Source organism: Macrotis lagotis, chromosome 3 (genome assembly GCF_037893015.1).
Source record: "Macrotis lagotis isolate mMagLag1 chromosome 3, bilby.v1.9.chrom.fasta, whole genome shotgun sequence".
NCBI lineage: Eukaryota > Metazoa > Chordata > Mammalia > Peramelemorphia > Peramelidae > Macrotis > Macrotis lagotis.
This window is the reverse complement of record NC_133660.1, coordinates 166,160,965-166,186,043: the sequence shown is the minus strand read 5'-3', so window position 1 is coordinate 166,186,043 and position 25,079 is coordinate 166,160,965. Positions and strand designations below refer to the sequence as shown.

The 25,079-nt window shown below is 38.2% G+C and overlaps 1 protein-coding gene across 12 annotated transcripts in view; it reads right to left on the bottom strand.

The window, feature by feature from the left end:
- Positions 1 to 17,411, bottom strand: part of FRYL (FRY like transcription coactivator) — a 283,659-nt gene extending 266,248 nt beyond the window's left edge. For 7 of the 12 annotated variants that reach the window (XM_074229478.1, XM_074229492.1, XM_074229477.1 and 4 more), the window contains exon 1: positions 17,274 to 17,411. The gene's annotated coding sequence lies outside the window, so the exon portion shown is untranslated. The remainder of the gene's footprint in view (positions 1 to 17,273) is intronic. The other 5 variants (XM_074229481.1, XM_074229483.1, XM_074229487.1 and 2 more) reach the window with 1 other exon arrangement.
- Between the last annotated feature and the right edge of the window lie 7,668 nt (positions 17,412 to 25,079).

Sequence of the window (25,079 nt, the reverse complement as noted above, 5' to 3'; positions counted from 1 at the left end):
TGTGGGGGGGGGGGGGAGGGAAGGAAGATTAGAGGAAAAATTGTAAAACTCAAAATAAATAAAATCTTAAAAAAAAAAAAAGAGTTCCTTTTGCAACTAGTACCCACTCAAGGGAATCTTAAAAGAGTGATGGTATGACATTTCTAAAAGAGTTTTCTTTTTAGACTAGATCTATACTATTCCACCCTCCTCTAGGCCTACTATATACACTGAAACCAATTAAATCATACCCAATAGTTATATACCTTATGGCACAGCTCTGCACAAAAATCCTAAGATTTATTCTTAGGTTTCCCCAACCACACCATGGGCAGGTATGTCAAAATTTGAGGGGAAGGTCAATACAGAATTAATGGCCATTTTGACAAACACAGGTAATGAAGCAAATAGTTGCTCTGGTGATGGTGGGAGGAAGAAGCATCACCAGTACCACCAAGTGAAGTATGACAAGGCCTTTCTAAAAGAACTTCGTGAATGACTCCTGAAATATGGTGTTGATAAAAGTAGTGTCAATCACAACCTATGGGAGTGCTAGTAAAACTATACTAAAGTATTTATCCCTGAGGTGGTAAGGGCCCTTTAGCTTCAACCAAGCCTAAAGCGTCCCATTAAGACCCTACCTGACTTGTTTTAAGGGGTTACCGGACACTAGCATGACATTAAAAGCTAGACTGCAGAGTTAAGAAATAAGAACATAAGTAGAGACTATAATTACAGACTTTTCAAGAAGACTAGCAATTGAATAGGCTAACTTATATCTCAGATGAAATTAGTAAAAGTTACAGATGAAGTTAAACAATAATGTTTAAGTACATTTTCAGTGTAATTATAGAAGTTCATTGCTGAATGTTCATTCAATATGTTCCTGTTTTGTTATTTTTCCTCTCAGGTTTTTTATTTGCTTTGTAATAGCATTACTCAATATTACATAGGTTATTAACTATGCTTAGCTTTGTTGTTAGCTATTTGTACATAACCTAGCTATTTTGTATAGCCCATTGATGTTAATAGTTTGCTATTATTCATATTTGTTTATGTAATATATACATACATTTCTTCTGAGGAAAAGTATAAGAAAAATGTATAAAATTCACACCTGTTAAAGAAGCAGCCTGTCATGTGATGCTCTACATTCCAACAGGTCCACTGCATATATTTTTAATGCGTGCCTGCTGTGAAAAGCAATTACACCTGAGATGATTACCTGGACACTGGGTTATTATCCTTGTTCAGTTAAATGCTGAAGTAATGTGATGCTTTGTATATAATGCCAGCTATCAAATGTACCTCAACTGATTTTGCAAAAGTCTGTCAAATTCCATACTCCAGGAAGAAACAAAGGAAGTTAAGAGATTTGACTGGGATCCTGGGATTTGTAGTTCAGAAGAACAAATGCTCCCTTTTTTGAGCCAGAAGGTAGACTAGTCATACTTTCAGGAGTACCTAAAGGCATAATTATAGTCTGTGATAGTGAACTAAGAAGAAGCAGAAGGGACTTTTAGAACTGAACAGCAAAAAAAAAAAAAAGAACTGAACAGCAGTCAGAGTAGAAACTCATCATTCTCAGCCCAATCGAGATCTTAATGAGATGAGCCAGAAACAAACTGTAGCACGGGAGCAGGACAAAAGGCAAAAGGAAAAGATAAAAAGGCAAGATTCAGGCTAAAGCAAGCAGTTGTACTCCCTTCCAGAGGAATAAAGGAGATTGTTAAAAGATCTGTCCTTTCCCCAACTCTTTCTTCCCCTACCTGATCTAGTAACAGGCATAATTATATTTTACTTGCTTTTAATCTATGTTTCCTCCAGTTTATTGTCAAAGCAAGGATTTTTTTTTAAGATAAAACATTGAGCTTAAAAATTTAATGTTTTATCTTTTAAGACAGAGGTAACTTTCAGTCTCAAAGTTAAGAATTTTCTCAACTAGGGGCTCCAAGTTATTTTGATTATTCTAGCTTTTCATCTGTTATGAACTCCATATAACAGAGGAAGGAAAAACCACGTGGATCTAAGAGCCCCATCATATTCTCCCTGGTGGAAAGGGAACTTATAACAGGATGTAGCTGATTTAATCTCCAGAGAACAGGAATAGAAAAGACCTTAAAAGGGATTCAGTTCTACTCCTATTCAACAAAGAAGAGGGAGAAAAGAGAGTACCAAAGGCCAGAACTCAATCTTCACAACTATAGCAACACCATTACTATTACAAGTTACTTCTCATTATGGGAAAATATGTCAGGAAGCAAGAGAAAAGACACAAAGAATACTAGAGAATATAGCCAAGGATTTAAAGCCCTCTAAGTATGCCAGGTTTTAATAAATGAAAGAAGATGCAATGAGTTTGAGAAGTCAAGGAGAAATTTATGGAAAGAATAGGGGTTACACTAGAAAGGGAGAACCAAAGAGGAATGATGGAGAAGACACTGAGATGTAGGCATAGAAACAAGGTAGCAGTACAAGAGTTTTTTACTTAAGTAGTCAGGGATCTTATAGCACAGAATCAGAATGGAATGAGTAGTTTGCTAGCTCTAAGAAAAAGAAGTACCATTTTACTTTAACTCCCACCTTAAGAATTCAGTATTTTTTTTTCTTTCAAACACTAGGAGAAAAGGGATAGATCCAACACCTGGTTTTGAGTTTACTAGGATCTCTTCGTGAGTTCACATCCATCCCAGTCACTTTGTTTCATCCCAAAACTACAGAGAAATAATGCAGAGTCAGAAGATGACCCGCAGGTGGAAGCATACTCAACCGCAAGTCAAACTTTATGTCTGAAGCCCCTCCACCTAAACAATATAGCAATATCTTAAGACTTGATCCTAGTCAGGGGCCTGGAATTAAAAGGCTTAGTGTCAAAGGTTTCAGTTCTAGCCAATGTCCTGATGGCAAGAAGACTATGGTTGGGTATATGCCATGATTATGAAGATCTAAAGAACTGTTACTTTTTAAAAATCTGATTCAATAAAATAGTACATCACATGTGGAAAGTGGATCCTGGGCACTAGGAGGGGGGAAAAAAACTGCCTTACCACCTATTCATCCCTTAGTCCCTTGAAATATGACTTCCATTCTCACTATTGTATTGAAACTGTACTCTGGAAAGTCAACAATAACTTCCTATTCACAAAATACAGTAATTTTTCTCAGTTCTAATTCTAGCTTGGCTTCTTTGCAGTGGTTTCCTTTAGGAAATTATATCCTCTTTTGGTCATTGGGACACTTCCCAATATACAGGGAAACAACTCCTGTGAAGAAGGGGCAAAACATCCCTACCAACTATGAACCCAAGAACCTTGGGAACAGTAATGTTTCCAACCCAGCATGCTGGCAAAAAACTCCTATTGACATGCTACCTAACCATTACTTACTTCTACCTACATGTGCTACAGCCACAGCTATTGAAGCTGCAAAATAAAAGTCTTTGGCACTCTGTAAAATGTTCAGCTTCAGAAATTATGATTTTTATCAGTGTAAATGACATTAAGGAAGAGGTACCATCATCTACTTTGCCACTACCTTAAGGAGGGTGGAATTTTTTCATCTAACTTGCAATCAAAACTGTTCATATGAGCTCTTTCTCCATTAAAATATAAGCTCCTTGAGAGCAGAGACTATCTTATTTCTCTATTTGTATACCCAGAGCTTCAGCACAGTATAAGCAATCAACATACAGTTAGCACTTAAGTTTTATTTCCTTTCAATCATTCATACTATTATGTTGCCTTTCACTATTTGTCCACTTCTAACCGCTCATTCTCCTTCTAAAGGTTTCTTTTTCTCATACCCCTAACAGTCTCAAATTTGACTAATTATTCTCTATTCTTGTTTCTATATTCATTTCTAAAAGAACTCCTCTACCTCCAAAGCACCAACTAGCTATGCTGAAAAATTTTTAAATGCCAAAATTTCACCTAACCTTCAATCCTGTACCTCCAAATATTCATATGAACATTTCTACTTGACATCTCAAATTCAACACATCTAAAACTAAAGTCATTTTCCCTCCTAAATTAACTCTCCTTCAGCCTTGTCTATTTTTTTCAAGATAGTCTATGTCCTTATCTAATCAATCAACAACTGTGTGTCTTTTAGGTTAAAAACCTATCACTAAATGTTTATACAGTTTATTGAATCCCTACATTAAGCTGAGCACTATTCTACAAATGTAAGAAAAACTTAAATCATGAACTCTTTGAGGTACTTAAAATCTAGCTAAAGAAAAGACACACATAAAAAGTAAAATAGGACATATGATTTTTAAAAATTCACCTATTAAATATTTATTAAGTGCCTAATATATATGCTCAAGAGCACTAAGTCCAACATTGTAAAGTCTATAGAAAAAAATTTCATATATATACAAAGGATTAATCATGCAAAATTAAAATTATTAAGCTCCAAGCTGAGGCTAGAAAGTATTTACATGATGTAAAGAAAGACTAATCAAACTCCAGATCTCAAACATTACTCTTTTATGTGTAACTAACAGATCTTCAATAACCTATGGACAGATGAACGGTAACAGAGTATACTTGCCAGAATGGCCACATAGTATCAGCTCTCTTTTCATTATACCTGGTGAAAGAAATTTCTTTCCTCTTTCCAAATAATTTCTCTAATTCAATCCTAGTCTGTTTTGCTTCTAAAAGGGAGAAAAACAGAAAAGTTCTGGAAAGAACCAATAAATTATGCCCAAAGAGTAATAAAACTGTTCACAGTCTTTGATCCAGCTATACCACTACTGGGTCTGTATCCTAAAAAGATCATGAAAAAGGGTAAAAATCCCATATGTACAAAAATATTCATAGTAGATCTTTTTGTAGTAGCAAAGAACTAGAAATTGAGGGAATGCCCATCAATTGGGGAATGGCTAAACAAACTGCAGTATATGTATGTGATGGAACACTATTGTCCTATAAGAAATCATGAGCGATGGGATTTCAAAAAAGCCTGGAAAGACTGGTATGAACTGATTGAGTGAGATGAGAAGAACCAGAAGAGCACTGTACCCACTAAAAGAAACATTGTGAGATGATCAACCCTGGTGAACTTGTTCATTTCAGCAGTACAGTAATCAAAGACAATTCTAAAAGACTTGTAATGGAAAATACTATCCAAATTCAGAAAAGGGACCATGGAGCTTAAATGAAAACCAAAGCTTATTAACTTCAATTTTTAAAAGTTGTCTTATATATTGTCATTTTTTTCTAATTTTTTTCTTCTGTTTGGATTCGATTCTTCTCTTACAACATGATCAATACATAGATCTATGTTTAGTATGTTATAAACGTAAAGCCTATATCAGATTGCTTTCTGTCGGGGGAAGGGGAGGAAAAGGGGGGAAGGAGAAACATTAAAACTCAGAATCTTGCAAAAAAAAGATTGCTAAAAACTACAGTTTCATGTAGTTGGAAAAACAAAATATTTAAAAAAAAAATAAAGAACCACCAAAAAAGCTTGAATGAAGTCTCTAAACAGATCCTAAAGTGACAGAACTCACCAAAAAAAAAAAAAATAGTTAAACAACTATTCATTGAGATATCTTGGAGGAACTTCAAGAAAAGGTCTGTCTCATGTGGGTAAAAGGCTAGTAAGAGCCCAGGGTAGGCAAGAGAGCTGGGAGGCCAGCAAGAGGCTTTTAGCCATAGTTCAGCTAAGGTCCCAGAGCAACTCTTCCTACTAAGAGTCCCAAATCCAGATTGGAGAGCAAGGTTTTCAGTCCTGGGAAGCTGGTGCAGCACTGGACTACCCAAGCATAGGGTACAAACCAAGAGCACAGGAACTCCAGAGCAGAAAACCAGGCACTAGAACCCTGGCCCCTAGCAAAAAAAGACTTGGGACTCTGCACCCTGTACCACATGGAACAGATTCAAACTGACAAAATAACCAGGAAAAACAAACAAAAAAACCCCTCAATAACCACTGACATCTACTAATCTGATAGGGGTAATAAAAAAACACCATATCAGAAAAGGAAAGCAGTGACAAACTACCTACATGAGAAGCCTCTAAGGGTAGATGAACTGGTCTGAATTCCAAAAAGACTTCTTGGAAGTTTCAAAAAGGATTTTAAAAACCAAAGAAGAGAGGAAGAAGAAAAATGGAGAAAAGAAATGAGAATCAAACAGGAGGAATTATGAAGTTAACTGAAAAAAATTTTTTAAAGTAAAATTGACTAGCTGAAAAATAATGTTAATCTACTGGAAAAGGAAACAAAAATGCTAATTGAAAAAATAAAACCTTATAAACTAGAATTGGACAAACTGAAATGAATGACTCAGTGAGACACCAAGTTTCTATCAAACTAAACCAAAAGGCTGAAAAAAAAAAAAAAGGAAAATGTAAAGTACCTCCTAGGAAAAACAACCAAACTAGAAAATCGATCAGAAAAAAAGCCTGGGCAAATATCATGCAGGAAATTATCATGGGAAACTGCCCTAAGATCCTAGAAAAAGAAGATAAAACAGTCCTTGAAAAAAAAAATCTAATGATCACCCCACCAGAAAGAGACCCAAAACAAAAATTCCAAGGAATACTGTGGCAAATTTCAGAATTCTCAGCTAAAGGAGAAAATTCTGCAAAAAGAGTCAAAAAGCAATTTAAATAGCAGAGATCCTGTTAGGATTACACAGGATTTATCAGCTTTAATATTAAAGTATCAGAGGACCTGGAATTATGATATTCCAAAAAGCAAAAGAACTTGGATTACAACCAAAAATCAACTCCTTGCAAAATTCTGTATATTCTGAGGACAAGATGGCCTTTCAATGAATCAGAGGACTTACAAATTTTCCTGATAAAAAGACCAGAATAGAACTGAAAATCTGATCTTCAAAGTCTCAAGAAATGAGAACAAAGGTGATCTTGTTTTACATGATACTTTAGCTCATGAGGAATGTATTTCTATAGAGGATACTTGAAAAGTGAATGTGGTATAAATTGATTATATATAATTTGATGTTTATGTCTCTTGAGAAATCAATCCATTTCCAATGGGACAGTGTACTTGGATAAAGTGTACTTAAACAGAGGCTGTAGGCATGAAGAGACCATGAGGTAATGTGACTTCTAAATCAATCAGTCAACCCTTGAGAACTGTACTTCTATCAGGACACATAAAAGGAGTATAATTGTGAAAGATGTTGTGGATACAAGTGAGGTTTAAAACAATCAAGATATAAAAAGGATTATACTATGAGAAAATAAGGCATTAGAAGGTAAATCGAACCACATGAAGAGCACAAAGACTATTAATGTAGAGGTAAAGAAGGGAGGATAAGTAAATCTTATTCTCAACAGATTCAGCTTGAAGAGGGAATAACATACAACTCCAATTGGGTTTAAAAACTTATCATACTCTAAAAGGGGAGGGGGAAGGGGAGCTGAGGAAGGGGAAAGAAAGGGGAAGAGAGGACTAATTAAAAAAAAAAAGGCCTCACAGTAAAAGTAAAGGTAAAGTTAAAGTTAAAAAGAAAAATTAAAAGGGAAAGGAAGAAGGGAAAGGGGCTCATAGAAGGGCTGATGGAGAGGCAGCAATCAGAAGCAAAATCCTGATGAGGAAGGACAAGGGGAAAGGGAAAAGTATAAATGGGGGAAGATAGCTTGGAGGGAAATAGTAATTGTAACTGTAAATGTGAATGGGATTTTTTCTCTTTCATTTTTTTCCTCCCTTAGTTCTAATTCGTCTTTCACAACATGACTAATATGGAAATACATTAAACATGTGCACATGTACAACTTTCACCAGATTATTCTATTCCATGGGGAAGGAAAAGGGAAGGGAAGGGAAAGTGGTTGAAAAACGTGAAACTTACAAATGAATGAATGCTGAAAACTACCTCTGCGTGTAATTGGAAAAATAAAATTAAAAAAAGAAAATCAAGAAATCATGAGGGACAGGACTTCAGAAAATCCTGGAAAGACCTACATGAATTGATGCTGAATGAAGTGAACAGAACCACAGAATTGTACACACTAATAACAACATTGTGTGTAATCAACTATGACAGACTTGCTTTCATCAGTACTATAATCAATGACAATTCTAAAGGACATATGATGAAAAATACCATCCATATTCAGAGTAGGAACTATGGAGTCTGATTGTAGAATGACCTACAGAATGCAGTCACTTTTTTCAATTTTTAAAATGTTTTTTATATATTATGGGGTTCCCCCTTTTTAATTTGATTAACCTTTCACAACATGATTAATATGGATATATGTTTAATGCAGTGAGATTTCTATAAGGGGGTGAGGGAGAAGGTAAAGGGGGGGAGGGAGAAAAATGTGAAACTCTGCAGGTAGTTGAATATTTTTTTTTTTTTTTTTTAGTTTTTGCAAGGCAAATGGGGTTAAGTGGCTTGCCCAAGGCCACACAGCTAGGTAATTATTAAGTGTCTGAGACTGGATTTGAACCCAGGTACTCCTGACTCCAGGGCCGGTGCTTTATCCACTACACCACCTAGCCACCCCTGGATAAATATTTCTTAAAAAATTTATTAACAATAATTTTCTAAGCACCTACCTACTATGAAACAGATATTTTGCAACAAATACAAATTTTAAAAATGAAATAATTTCTTTTCAAAAGAAGTTTACGTTCTAATAGGGGAGACAATAAATACAAAGATGTGTGATATTAATATAGCATATCTATGAATTTAATAGGAATTATGTATGAAATAATTAGAGAGGGCACTGGTAGTTAGAGGCAGGATGGGAATCAGGAAAGGTTTCACACAAAAGATGCTTGTTTGACCTGCATCTTAAAGGAAGAGAGGACGCTATGAAGTTGATATAAGGAAGTAATGCATTTGAGACATGATGGATGGCCAGAGTTAGGCTTGGAAGCATATTTGATAAACAGAGCAGCCGGTATTGCCCAATGAAGATGGAAAAATAAGTTGAGTAGAGATAGGCTGCAAGAAAGAAACGTATGTATATATATATACATTTAATACATATTTCATATGTGTACAATATTTTATATATAACACAGATTGTATTTCTTTGTACATGTATGTGGGTATTATTGCTTAAAAGCAATAGGAAGTCACTGGGGTTGATGACATAAGGGAGTCACATGATCATATGTGTACTCAAGGCAAATTACTTTGTCAGTACTTTATAGAATGGATAGAAGTTGAGAAAGAATTGAGGTGGAAGACCAGTGAAGAGGTTTTTTCAATAACCTAAATAGGAGAAAATGAGAATCTGAACTAAGTAGTTGTTTGAGGAGACAAGAGACTTTGTGGAAGCAGAAACTGCAATATTTAGCAAGAGACTGGACATGATATAGAATACTAAGAATAATGCCAAGAGTATGAAATTGGAAGAATAAAAGCATGATGGTACTTTCAACCTAACCTGGGAAGTTTGGAAGAGGGAAGGATTTGATAAGTATATTTGAGTCTTTGAAAGACTCATAGAGAAGGAAAGTATCAGTCTTTTCTAAGAGGCCCTAACAGCAGGAGCAACAGGTAAAAATCATAGAGACAAATTTAGGCTTGATGTAAGGAAAAACTAACAATTAGAGATTGAACCTACAGTCATTCAAAATTGGAATGAGGCTGCTTTCAAGACAAGGTCTAACTAAGTTTCTATTCCTTAGGAATCTTGAAAGAGGCTACATAAACATTAGTCATATATACATTACAATGGTGATTCCTTTTGATGTGAGTTTAACAAAACAGCAATAATAATAATAATAATCATAATCATAAGATTTAGGACTTTAAGGTCACAAAATCTTTTACAAATATTATCCTATTTTATCCTCACAGAAACACTGGGAGATCAGTACCATTACCATTCTCATTTAACAGATGAAGAAATTGAGGCACACTAAAGTTTAAGTGATTTGCTCAAGGACATATCTGGAATCACATTTCAACTCAGGTTTTCCCAACACATCCAGAGCTCTATCTCCTTGCCACCTAGGTTAGACTTGAGAAATACAAATTTTGGGATACGTAGAGGTCATTTTTTAGGGAAACTAAGAGAAATTAGAACCAACAGTACTACTTCCAACAGCTCTGTGCTCTTACAGAGGTACGTATTTCCTCCACCAAAGCAACCCATCTATGCCTGCCCATTCTATGAATCACAGGCCTCCCATAAGTTTGCCATAGGGGTTCCCCCGCCCCCACCCACACACAACTTATTAGGCTCACATGAACAATCAGTGGTATACAAGAGCTGTCCCTTAGTTATCCTTCACTCTTCCCAAAATACCAAGATTTTTTTTTTCTAGTTTTACATTTGATAATATTATGCCATTGATCCATCATAATTCCTTGTTTATGTTGCAGCTTACTTACATGAATTATAAACCTCTTTAAATGTGATCCTCAAATCCAATTTCACACAGATAGTAGTGTTCCATGACTCACAACCATACTAAGTTGATAACTTGATCTGCCTCACAAGTCTCCAGTCCTGAGGCAGAGAAAGTTCTCATAGAAGGAGGAACCCCAGCCATACTGACAAAAAAAAAAATCAGAGCCTTTCAGCATTAATGCATTCTGTTTCTAACCAAGTACTAGACAAGAAAGTTCACTGGGACTGATTTAATGCAATACTATAACTGCTAAAGCAAAGTGGAGAGAGAATAAATTAATATTTTCAGAACTTTTAAAAAGCATAGGGGAATAAAAGAATCATTAAAGGTTTGGTAAAAAAACCTCTCATTTTTAAAGAAGGAAAAGAAATGTCCTTAGACTATTTGGGGTCCTAAAAATATCAAGGGTTTTGGAATTCTCTTCCACCAATACATTAAGATAATAGAATAACCTATTAAGGGATTATTTATGTTGCCTAAAAATAATTGTACAAGGTTTCTTTTAAGTATTTGCACTAGTGGTGTTAGGCAATATGTACTAAAAGGAAGAATACTGAATTTGGAAACAAGAGACCATGATTCAAATCATGGCTTCACCACATATTAACTGAGCAATCCTAGGCAAGTTACTTAGCTTCTCAACCTTTGTTTATTGAAACTAGAATGGAAATATTGGATTACTTACCAGAATTGTTTTGAGGGTCAAATGATAAAAAAGTATATAAATAAAAGCACTCTCAGTATATGAGTTGCAAATAAACATTTTTCCCCAAGAGCTCCTATTAGACCTGAGATATAAAATTTTTTCACTATATTGTCATTTAAATAGAGACCTAATTGCAATACCATGTAAAGGGTGATTTGTAACTGATAAGGTCCAACTCAGAACCTGCTAACTTCATCACTCCTCCCTATGGTTTTGATAATAAACCCATCACTATCAGCACTGCCCATGTGAAGTACCATAACACCACTGTTCTCTTCACAATGCAAAGAACTATCAATCAAAACTTTAGTAAAATCTGTCAAATTTTAAATATCCTACATTACAGTCAAATGTATTTGTGATATATCTTTATTAGAGAGCAGTGAGGAAGATCTTAATTCTTGAATTTTTCATTTAATTGAAATGTGTTCTTCCATCAGCATAGCATAAACTATCTTCAAAGACATAGAAATAGCTTACTTATATGGAAACACATCATTCAACAGAGTATTCAGTTAAATAACATTCACCTGTACTGGTAAGAATATCTGGACTCTTCTGCCCCAAAGGCATAAAGTGATAATCTGGGGAGATAATTTCTGAGGAATTCAAAGCCTTGGCCCAACAAACTCCAAGGCAACAAAGCTCCCACTGGTGATGATCATGCTTGTTTACTGCTCTGCCCTCAGAGGAGTCATGCAGTATTACTATCACAACAAAAATAAGAATGGAAGAAACTAAGTCATCAGGATTTTTAACTTAAAATCTAGATAATTAATCTAGAAACTAATATCTAGACCTAGAATGAGGTATAGAAAGGAACTTAAATTTATCTTCTATTCTAATCCCTACAAACAAAAAGGCCAAGCTAAATCCTCCTCCTCACCCTAAGGGATGATTTGCTTACCTCACAAAAGAAGCTGCAGGTGAAGGAATGAAATCCAGGTCCTGTGACCCCATAACTCCATATTCTTTGTTTTTCTAAATATTTCTGGCTGTTGGCCTTTTACTACCTCAGAAGTTTCTCCCCTAAGAAGTCAAACTTGGAAGGAGTAGCTAAAGCAATACAAACCTTTTTAGATTGTTTCCTCTCACCTGCAATACATTTAGTTAAGACCATTCAAGAAAGTGAAGTAAAAACTATTCTGAGTCTATGTATTTTTACAATTCTCACCTCTGACTTCCTAGTCTAAGACAGGTTACAAGTTCATAACTATTTATGGACCTTTCTGTAAAGATTAGAGGAGTTCCCTAGGATCACAGTCAAAGTCCCATAAAAATCTCCAGAGGACAAGGAAATAATTCAAGCATCAAGGTTTCAATTTGGTTTCCTAAAGATAACCTCTAGGAAGCAGACAGATACTAATACACATCTATTGATGAATATCAATATGGTTGATCCACATATCTACTTTCTTATCTCTAGGATGTCTTAAAAATGCAAATAATACAAGATCCTAACGTGTTTATAATATGACTATAAAAATAACTGCTTTTAAAAGATAAGTCTTGGGGAGGCTAGGTGGCACAGTGGATAGAGCACCAGCCCTGGAGTCAGGAGTACCTGAGTTCAAATCTGGCCTCAGACACTTAGTAATTACCTAGCTGTGTGGCCTTGGGCAAGCCACTTAACCCCATTTACCTTGCAAAAGCCTTAAAAAAAAAAAAGATGTCTTTAAGAGATGATAAGAGATAACTGTTCAAATCCTCTTTTTATCAATAAAAAGGAAAGTATAAATCATGAAGATAGAAGTATGCTCACCAAAGGTATTCACCAGTGCTGAATAGGAAAGCCAGTACAAAGTACTGGGGAACTCGGGAAGAGGAGACCCCCCCCCAAGAAAGTAAGGTCTTCCAGATGCTCCTGTTTATAGATGCCAAGAGTACTGATTGCATTAAATTCTACAAAGAATCTTAAATGTTTTCAATAATAAAAGACTTTGAGCTAATGATCAAAGTAGAAAAAAAAATAGAAGAATGCCTATTACCAACACTAAGATATGTAGTCCGATAGATAGCACATCAACTTAGTCCATCAATACATATATATATATATATATGTCCAACAGGCATTATAGAGACAATAAGCAGGACAATCAAAAGAAAATAAAATTCCATCTTTTTTTTTAACACCCAGTGTTTGTTCTGGTGATGCTATATGGCTTCAAATCACACAACACCATAATCTCAGAAAATTCCAAGTCTGAGGTGAGTCAGAGGTCAATAAAGAAACTTATCTTGGGTCAACTGTAAATTAATAAGTTTGGCTTCAACTGTTAGAAAAGTTCTAGAATGCATTATTAAAGAGATAGTAAAAGATAAAGAAAGGAAGTAATCACAAACATTCAGCATGGCTTCATAAAGAACCAGAAACACAGATAGGGGCTCAAATGTTATTTCACTTGTATAGAGAACTTCCCCTTAAGGAAAATACTTCCTAACAATGCTAGTCATCTTCTCTGTAGCTTACAGAGATCTGTTTACAGAATAAACAGGTTATTTGCCCAGTATTAAAGAGCTAGTAATGTCCCAGAGGCAGGACTTGAACCTAGATCATCCTACTGCATGTAGATTTTATTTTTTTTAAGCATTTAAAAATATGTGAAAAATATCAGCCTTCCTAAAGAATTTAACATCTAAAATTTTCTCCTAGTTTACACTGATAAAAGTTGATTTTGGAAACCTGTTTTACCTTCCTGCAGCACTAGTCAGTGCTTACTAGATATCACTATCCTCACCAAGATTTTATAAGAGCATCTTTTATTTTACAGGTGAGAAAAATGAAATCCAGAGGTCTTGATCTGTAAATGGTGACAGAGGTAGAAAGTAGCTTTATAGAGCTAAAAAAAAAATAATAAAATTCATCTGGAAGACCCAAAGGACAAGAATATCAAAAAATACAATGGAAAAAATTGAAGGAAGGGGACCAACAATATCAGATCTCAAACTATACTACAAAGCAGTAATTATCAAAATAATGTGAAATTGAATAAAAGTGGTTGGTCAATGAAATAGATTAAATACACAATATAGAGAACACAAATGAGCACATAATCTAGTGTTCGACCAACTCTAAGATTCACTCATTGAGGTACAAGCTCACTATTTGATCAAAACTATTGGAAAAAATAAGAAAGCAGTTTGGCATAAAGAATGTAAATACCAACATTTCAGAGCAAGATAAGCTCAAAATGGGTAAATGATAAGTAAAAAGCAAATCAGGGGATCACATAAAAAAACTACATGTCTCATTTAGAGTTTCTTAACAAGAGAAGGAGGATCACAGGAGGTAAATGGAAACTTTTTGATTACATCATTTTTTAAATAAAACTATATTTTTAACAAGAATGTTAAAAAAGAATTTTTATAAATTTTAATTTTCAAATTCTCTCCCTCCCTACCACTCCTACTCCACCCACTGAGAAGGCAAGAAATGTGATATCAATTATACATGTGAAATTGTGCAAAACATTTCCATATTAACCATGTTGCAAAAAACAAACAACAAAAAAGTGAACTTATACTAACTTTGATCACATTAAATTAAAACGTTTACAAAACCAAAACTAATGCATTCAAAGTAACAAGTAGAAAATGGGGGAGGGGATGCTTACTGCAAGTGTCTCTGATAAAGGTCTTATTTTTCATGTATCTGAGTGAAATTTATAAAAGTAGGAGCCATCTCCTAAATGATAAATGGCCAAAAGATATAAAAGACAGTATTTGAAAGAACTCAAAGCTATCACATAAAAGAAATCATGGTTAAAAAAAATGCTTTAAATCATTGAGAAATAGAAATTAAAACAGTTAACAACTCACACCAATCTGACTAGCTAAGATGACCAAAAAAAAATAAATAATGAAGGGGATATAGGAAACAAGCACACTAATGCACTGTTGGTGGAGCTGTGAAATACTCTAACCATTCTGGAAAACGATTTGGAACTTTGCCCAAAGGACTACAAAACTGTTCACAGCTACTGCTAGGTCTTTATCCCAAAGATATCAAAGAAAAAAGGAAAAGGGCCCATATATACAAACGTATTCATAAAAGTTCTATTTACGGTGGAAACTGAGGGGATATTGGTGAATAGCTGAACAAGTTATGGCTTACGATTATGATGGAAAACTACTATTCAGGAAAAACCTGGGAAGACTTATATGAACTGATGCAAAGTTAAATAAAGTGGGAGAATACTGTATACGATAGCAGCAATATTGTAATGATAATTAACTGGGAAAGACTTATCTACTCTGATTGATACAATGATTCACAAAATTTCCAAAGAACTCACAATGAAAAATGCTGTTCACACATCCAGATATAGAACTGATGAATTCTGAGTGCAAATTGAAGGTTTTTCTTCCACTGCCTTAATTTTTTTTATTCTGGCAACATGATTAATGTGGAAAGTTTTGTATGACTTCATATGTATAATGGATATAGTATTCTTTCTTCTTGATGGGTGGAGAAGGGGTCAGAGGCAAGGAGTGAATTTGAATTGAGAATAAAAATTTTTTAAAATAAAATCTGAGGGGCAGCTAGGTGGGGCAGTGGATAGAGCACTGGCCCTGGAGTCAGGAGGACCTGGGTTCAAAACCGGCCTCAGACACTTAATAATTACTTAGCTGTATGGCCTTGGGCAAGTCACTTAACTCCATTTGCCCTGCAAAAAGCTAAAAATAAAATAAAATAATATCCTGAATTCTGGTCTTAAGACCCCAAATCTGGTTAGTATTCTTCCCTACTCTACTAGGATGCCTTGGATAAAAGAATAAAAAGCTGGAATTTGAAAAAAAGTATTAGTTGTTAACAGTGAAAGACACAGTATAATCATTCATTGATTTTGTATTTCAAAGAGATGTGTATGTACACAAAAGGACTAAAGAGGAATGGTTCAAATAAGTGGTCTGCCTTTTAAGGTCTACCTTTCTGCCTGAGGGTTTGCCCTCTTGTATCCTGATAAGTTTCTACCTGTTATTAAGCATATGTTTAACAAAGAAAAATTGTTTAGTAAGATATCTGTAAAGGTTTTTTTTTAAGTTTTTTGCAAGGAAAGGGGTTAAGTGGCTTGCCCAAGGCCACACAGCTAGGTCATTAAGTGTCTGAGGTCACATTTGAACTCAGGTCCTCCTGACTCCACTGCGCCACCTAGCTGCTCCAAAATATCTGTAAAGTTAAAAAAAAACCAACCCTATTTCTTAAAAGCAGTAAAGATACAAAAATAACATAACAGAAGAGACAGAATGTAATGCTATTTCTGGTCAAGAAAGGAGCCAGAAAGTAACAGAACACAACCTGGGACACTTCTAAGAGGACACACGTGCTTTCATCACTAAATACTTCCAAAAGAAATTAAAATGCTCAAAAACAGGAGTTGCGCAGGAAAGCCATTTCTTTTTAATTTATATTTATTTTAGTACAAATGGTTTTTTTTACACATTATTAAAATATTCTTGATTCAACCTAAAAAAAAAGGGGGGGGGAGAATGATCCACAATGACAGAGGCTAAGGAGGATAAGGATAAAGAAAATGCCATTAGGGGCGGCTAGGTGGCGCAGCGGAGTCGGGAGTTCCTGGGTTCAAATCCGGCCTCAGACACTTAACAGTGACCGAGCTGTGCGGCCTCGGGCGAGCCTTGCAAAAATTTTTTAAACATCTATGGTGGGTTGCAACGTGGGTGTCACCGGGCGCTCGTGCCCCTCCGGGCGCCCCTGGCCCGGGGTGCGCCTCCGCTCCCCGCCGGCTGATCGGCTCCTAAATAAAGTTTCCGAGCGCACCGCGGCTCCGAGCGCGGAGCACAGCCGGGGCGGCGGGTCCTGGGCAGCCTCCGGGCAGCCTCCGGGCAGCCGGGCCGCGGGGCTCCTTTGTATCCCCGACGCCGAGGGGGCGCGGGCCGGGCCGGGGGGGGGGCAGAGGAAGGCGGCCGCCGCACCCCCGCCTCCTCCTCCTCCTCCCGCCGCCGCCGCCGCCGCCCGGCACCACCGGAGGCCGGAACCCCCCGGCCCGGCCCGGCCTCGCCTCCGGCCCCGCCGCAGCCCGGGGGAGGGCGAGGCCGCGCCGGTTCCATTTCCGTTAGCGGCGGGGGAGGGGCGCCCGCCCCGGCCCCCCGGGCCCCCGCCCGGCCCCCCGGGCCCCCGCCCCGGCGGGCATCCATCCGCAGAGGGAGCCGAGCGCCGGAGCCAAGAGAAAGTGAAATGAGGCGCCTCCTCCCCGGCGCACCTACCCTCGCTCGCCGGCGCCGCCGGTCCGGCCGCCCGGCCGCCGCTCCTGACAATGGCGCGTCCCCTTTAAGGAGCCAGCGAAGCCCGTCAGCCTCCCTCCGACCGCCGTCCGGCCCCGATGGCTCTCCCGCTCCGCCCGGCGATCTCCCGGCCGAGGAGGCGAGGCGAGGCTGGCCCGGTCCTCTCCGCTGCCCCCTGTTGATTGGTGCGCGGCGCTCCAACAGGAACAACATTCGCTTCCCCGGATTGGATGGCCCAACCGCCCTTCCCCAAGTCCGCCTTCCCTTTCGCATCGGTCGGCCCTCGCTGCTGTCATTCAACGACATCCCCTCTGCCATTGCTCCGATGAGCTGACAGTCATCCGCATTCACTCCCACCTCCGGATGCCGAACTTTACTTTGATTGGTGAAAGGCCCCCTTCCTGCGCCTCTGATTGGAGCAGCTGGGAGCGCTTCACGCCCTTCGCCTTTATCTCTCGGGCAGTACCGGTTCGGGCGCCGTAGTTGCCGTGGGTCTGCCGGGTGATGGTCGCGGCGCCTTTTTCCCTTTCAACAAACAATAAAAACGGGTCGTGTCGAAACTCGTCGCTTTGATGGAGGAAGGCGGAAAGGGAGGATAAAACTACTGGAAACATTCTCCTGGAAGTGGCGCGGAGGTGCTGTGCGACGGCAGCTTCCGACCCCCATCCCGCGACTGGCAGGCTGTGATGCCAGGAGCCGCGTCCTGCAGCCCGAGGGGGGCAGGAGGGGCTGGGGGTGGGCATCGGCTCGGCCTTTGACCTCCTCCTTTCTTCCCCAAGCCCTCATGGAGCCCCCACCCCACTAGCGGACTTTCATTGGTTTCTACCCTTTGGCTTTCCACAGCGCGGAGAATTCACAAACGTGTCGGGGATCGATGTGCTCCTGATCTGTTTATCGATGAACCAGTATTCGCCCCACCGGTGCTCCCCTCTGGGCATGCCCGGGACCCTCGCCCCTTCCGTGACCTCTGGTGCACCTGGCGCAGCCGGACTTGGGGTCCGCAGAAACCCCAGTGGGTCCGGTCGCACAGCTTCTCCGAGCCTCGCTGCCCTCATCCGACCCGCAGGATCCCGGGACGGTTCCAGTCCAGTCGTGCCGGGCTCCCCCACCACCCCTTCTTGGGGGGCTTCTCCCCGAAGATACAGCGGCAGCTGACCCTTTCCTTCTCCAGCTCGCTTTACAGATGAGGAAACTGAGGCCGACAGGTTTAAGTGACTCCCTGGGGTCACACAGCAGCTGTCCAAGGCTGGGTTTGAACTCAGGGCTTCCTTACTCCGAACCCCCCCCTCATTCTAGCCACTGCAACATCGGGCTGCCACCTAAGATTGTGGCTATATTCTGTATGGTATACCTACCTCGAAAACCTGTAGGAAAGGTAAAATGAGATGGTGTAAAGTGTTTGGTTTTAAACATATGTACACACTGCCTCTTATCTTCATATTTTCAGAAAAACAAATCCATGCAGAAATAGACTGCACCATAATTACCACCCTTTCGCTGAATATAAAAAGAGTTTGATATGTATCTATTCTGTACAAGAATGTATGTCATGAGGGTGGCTAGGTGGCGCAGTGGATAGAGCAGCCCTGCAGTCAGGAGTACTGGAGTTCAAATCCAACCTCAGACACTTAATAATGACCTAGCTGTGTGGCCTTGGGCAAGCCTCTTAACCCCATTGCCTTGCAAAAACCTAAAAAAAAAACAATGTAGGGGTGGCTAGGTGGCATAGTGGATAAGGCACCGGCCCTGGAGTCAAGAGTACCTGGGTTCAAATCCAGTCTCAGACACTTTTGTGTGGCCTTAGGCAAGCCACTTAACCCCCTTTGCCTTGCAAAAACCTAAAAAAAAAAAAAATGTGTGTTATGTGTGTGTATATGATATAAGCAGTTTATTTGGGAAGATAGATGATTAAAACAGCCCAAGTCTCAGCTCTACTACATAGTAGAACAGTCAGGAGAATCCCAACCCCAGATAAAGTCTGGGTCCTGAGAACACTAGGACAACAGACTGGCTTGCACTGGGAACAACTACATAAACAGAGCCTGAACATAAAGGAGGAAACAAACCTCTGTATAAGCATCACTTGGGCTGCAAAGGCAACACCACAGCAAACAATAAACCGGGACCAGTCCCCAGTCACAGCATAAAAAGCTATAGACTATATAAAGAGACTATATTCCCTATACCCCAGGAGCAGGGCTCAACAATCAAAATGAGCAAAAAAAAAAAAGTGCTAACCATAGAAAGCTACTATTCAGATAGAGATGATTTTTTTTAAAAAAAAGGCCATTTAGAAGAAGAAAGCAGTGACAAATTACTGCTTTCTCAAAGAAGTTAATGAATTGGACTCAAATCCAAAACCTCATAGAAAAGTTTTAAAAAAGATTTTAAAAACCAAAGAAGGAAGAAAAAATGGAGAAAAGAAATGAGAGCCATGTAGAAAAATTATGAAAAATTAACCAAAGAAATCAACTCCTTTAAAAGCAAAAATAACCAATTAGAAAAAGAAGGTAACTCATCAAAAAGTCAAATGACTAACTGGAAAAGGAAGGCACCTCATCTAAAGTTAAATGACCAACTAGAAAGGAAATGTAACTCATCAAAAAATAAAATTAATCAACTAGAAAAGGAAACACAAAAGCTAACTGAAGAAAATAAAACCCTAAAATTAGAATTAGACAAATAGAATCTAAAAAATCTGAGACAAGATTCCATCAAAAAAAAAAAATCAAAAACCTGAAAAAATTTTGTAAAACTTTAGGAAAAAAAAAATCAGCAAAGATTTTTTTTATTTTTGCAAAGCAATGGAGTTAAGTGATTTGCCAAAGGTCACACAACTACATAAGTATTATGTATCTGAGTCCAGATTTGACCTCAGGTTCTCCTGACTCCAAGTCCAGTGCTCTATTCAATGCTCTACCTAACTGCCCTCAGCAAAGATAATTTACAAGTTACTGGTGTACCTGAAAGCCTAGATCAAAAAAAAAAAGAGCCTAGAAAATATCTTTCAGGAAATTATTATGGAAAACTGTCCTAATATACAAGATCAAGAAGTCAAAAATATGCAGAACACCTTTAGAAAGAGACTCCAGAAGAAAAACTTCAAGGACCATCATAGCCAAATTCCAGAATTCTCAACTTAAAGAGAAAATACTGCAAGTAGCCAAAAAATAGCAATTTAAAAATAAAGGAAGTACAGTTAGAATTACACAGTTTCAACATTAAAGGGCTGGAGGAGCTGGGATATGATATTTTGGAGGTTAAAGGACCTTGGATCACAACCAAGAATTAACTACCCTGCAAAATTCAGCATATTCTGTAAGGGGGGGAAAAGATATATTTGCAATGAAACAGAGGACTTTCAAAATTTTCTGGAAAAAAAAAAAAGGACCAGAACTGAACAGAAAATTCTAAGTACAAGACTCAAGAGATGCATAAAAAGATAAATCAAAAGATGGAAATAAGTGCTAGTCAAGAACATTAAATGCCTTACAAGGGAAGATAACACTTGATACTCTTGAGAATTATATTTCTCTTAGGATGGCTAAAGGATTGAATATAGTTGAAGGGATTATGCTCAGAGGATATGGGTATAAATGAGTCATGAAGCAATGTGGGTTATGAGGCTGGTACTTCCTAAAGAGACAGATAGGAAGAGTACTAAGAGATTCCATACATCTTTAAATCATGAATTGGCCTTACTTTACTAAATACTTTAGTTAAAGAGGGATGTAGTATAATAGGACAGAGGGTAGAAGTGTACTTAAAAGGGTTGCATATAAATAGATCTGGAAGTGTCTTAAGGTTACAATCCTATGGTTGGGGTGGTAAAGGGATAGAGGGAGAGAGTGCACCTAATACTTTGGAGAGGGTTGTAGGGCTATGATCGGAATACTATAGTGATGGAGAAATAGTGTATACTTAGAGGGACAGGACATGAAAAGATCATAAAGTGATTTTACTTTGCTTGATGCTTTAGCTACAATTAGATGGAGTGTACTGGGGGGTGGGGAGAGTGAGGGACAAACAGTTCATGAAATGATTTGACTTTGCATGATGCTTTAACTCATGAGAATTGTGTGTCCATGGAGGGTACTTGTAAAGAGAGGGATGTATAAATCAAATCAAGAGTCATAAATCACATCAAATTACGTTAGATGAGTTTTGATTGCAGCTTGGTGACATTCCCTTTCATTGTGACCACTCCAGAAAAGTATGTATAGAGCTCCAACTTCAGTAAATACCTTCATTTACCAGCCTTGTTTCACTCAGGTCTTCTATCTGGATAACAAACCTGTTGAGTTCTCTTGCATCAAAAGCTGTTTGTCTTTCAGGTCTATTGAATCTTGTGTTGTCTATGAGTGTGTGCACATTCCATGCATAAGTGGAATCTTCTTTGAAGAAGTTTTTGTAGATTTTTTTTTTGTCTTGACCTCACTTTAAGATTCCTCACCTGCCATAGTAATAGGCCAGGGTTGGGTAAGCAGACAATTTTTAGGACACCTTTTCTAGCTCCTTCCTCAAATCAGGAGGTGAGCAGTGTGATCCTTAAAATGACTGCTCAGTCAACCATTGGGCTGCCAAATCCCACTGCTGCTTTCAGTGGAGAAACAACCCTATGACTCTGGACTGCCTGTGTGCAGTTGTGACTACATCTCCCAGTGTATCCTGCTTCATCAGTTGCCTGTTGCCATAGAACTTTGAGGAATGGTTATGAGTGATGTTTTGGCGTAAATTGGATTTAACTGAGGTAGAGCTACATGAAATCAACCACCTCAGTCTCTCTTCCAAAGTCATCATGATCCAGCATAGCAAGACAGAATCAAGACAACCGATGATGGCGCTAGATACAGTGGATGACCTTGGTGTCTTCAATAGCTAACCAAACTCTAAGCACTCCATAGAAGCTGCTTCAGCTAGCTTCATGATCTTTGGAACGACTTGTTCTCCTCTGCTTGTTCCACCAAGTTCTACCAGTTCCACTAAGACTTCACATGTTTGAGGTAGACACCCCCCACTACTCACTCATGAGTTTGAGACTCCTTCAGTTACCTTCAACTGGTTTACGCCACCTGCTAAAATGGTTTACTAGGGTGTGGCTGATGTGCATGCTACAGCTTCTTGGAGCCATAGGTGAGAGTTAGGTGACTCAGGTGGACATCAAAGGTGGAAAGCAGCCCTAGAAAGGGCTAAGCAGTCCTCATACCAAGTCATTGCTTGTAAGATTCTTTCCAGAGTCGTCCTCAATAGGCTGATCCTTCACCTGGAAGTTAGTCACCTTCCTGAGAGCCAGCTTGGCTTCAGAAAGAGTAGAGGGGAAAAAAATTATGTTGGTATACACTGTTTGTAGATTTGACCAAGGCCTTTGATACCATCAGTCAAAAGGGTTTATAGAAAATTATATCAAAATTTGGTTCACTAGAGAAGTTCACTAGTATTGTTTGTCAGTTCCATGATGGTATGCATGTCCAGGCTCTGGATAGTGGGCGATGCTCTCAAGATTTCCTAGTCACCAATGGAGTAAAACAAGAATGGATCCTTGCTCCCATACTTTTTAGCATGATTTTTTCAGCAATGTTATCAAATGCCTTCACTGAGGATGAACATGGTCTCAAGGTACACTACTGCACTGATGTCAAATTCTTTAATTTGAAAAGGCTACAAGCCAAGACCAAAGTAGAGAGAGTGTTGGTACATGATCTTCTGATTGCAGATTAGAAGCTGCATTGAGTGTACAATCAAGCTGAGATGCAACAAAGTATGGATAGATTTTCTGCTGCTTGCACTAATTTTGGTCTAACAATTAAAACCAAGAAAATACAGATGCTCCGTTAGCCAGCACCACACCATCCATATGTGGAACCATTGATTACAGCAAATGGAGAAATTCTGAGTACTGTGAACAAGTTTACTTCCCTTGGCAGTGTCCCTTCCAAGGAGGTACAATTGACAATAAGGTTGACATTCCCATAGCCAGAGATATCTCAATATTTAGGAGGCTCTGAAAGATAGTATGGGAGAAAAGAAGTATTAGACTATCAAACTGAAGGTCTACAGAGCCATTTGCTAATTCCATTGCTATATGCCTGTGAAACCCACCATGTCAGGAAGCTGAATCACTTCCATTTAAATTGTCTTGGGTAGATTCTGAAGATCACCTGGTCCTTTCTTGAGCTAACATTACTACAGAGTGCAACTATAATGGGCTGGACACAGTGTTAGAATGCCAGATGTATGCTTGCCAAAAAAAAAACAAAACTTTTATAGAGAATTCACAAGGGAGACAGAAGTGATAGTGAGACACCCTGAAGTTCTCACTGAAGAACCTTAGACTGGGTTGTACAGCATGGGAGATACTAGCACAGGACCTCCCAGTATGGCCTGCCCTCATTAGTAAGGGTGCTGCACTCTTATGAGGAAGACAAAATTGAAGCAACAACGTTTCCTTTAACATGATATCCATAAGTTTAAAATATCCACTCCAGGTGTTCTCATAGACTATTTGTGCCTAGCCTGTGGTTAGGCTCGTATTGGTCTGATTAGCCACAGTCAAACACACTGTAATTTGTCTCAAACATAGTGATGTCATTTTGTTGTTCAATAAGGAAGGACAAGAACCACCAACCATACTAGAAAAAAACTTGGCATTAGTGTATAAATAAGGGAGGGAAGGGTGTGAACACTGAGTAAATACAACTCTCAATAGATTGCCCCAGAGAGAGAATAATAAACATTTCCAACTGAATTTAAAAATCTATCCTACCCTACAGGGAAGTAGGGGAGGAAAGGAAAAGGGGAAGAAAGGACTGATAAAAGGGAAGGTGAAGGTAAGAAAAGTTAAAGGGGAAAGGGAGCAAAACATTGGTGAGGAGGAATAAGAAGAAAGGAGAAAAGTATAAATGGGGAAAGTTAGCATGGAGGGAAACACAGATTTAGTCATCTTAACTGTAAATGTGAATAAGACAAACTCTCCCATAAAATGGAAGCAGATAATAGAATGGATTAAAAAACCAGAATCCTACTATATATGTTATTTATACATTAAAAAAAAACATTTGAAGGAGTTGCATGGTAAAGGTAAAAGACTAGAGAAAAATATATTATGCTTCAGCAGAAATTAAAATATCAAGGGTAGTTATCCTGATCTCAGAATCTTAGAATACTTAATTATAATAGACCTCTGGAGAAAACTGAATGGGAATAGAAAAGAATAAATCTTTTTCTCTGCAGTATCTGGTGCAATACCAAAATTGACCATGTACTGGGGCATAAAAACCTTATAATCAAATGCAGAAAGGAATTATAAATGGATACTTTTAAGATCATGCTAGAATAAAAATTACATACAAAGTGCCATGGAAAGATAAGCCAAAAATTAATTGGAAACTAATTTTAAAAAATGAATGGATCAAACAACAAATCATAGAAATATTCAACCATTTCATCCAAGAAAATGACAAGACATATCAAAATTTATGAGATACAACCAAGCAGCTTTTAGGGGAAATTTTAAATCTGTAAATGCCTATATGAACAAAATAAAGAGGAGATCAATGAATTTGGCATGCAACTAAAAAGGTTAGAAATAAATATCCCCATAGAAATTCTAACAATCAGAGAAGTCAATAAAATTGAAAGCAAGAAAATCATTGATCTAACAAATGGTTTTATGAAAATAGATAAGCCTTTGGTTGATCTGATTTTTTAAAAAATACCAAATTAGCAGTATCAAAAATGAACTTGCCATCAATGAGTTATTCAGAGCTATTTGGAGCATACAGATGCCAA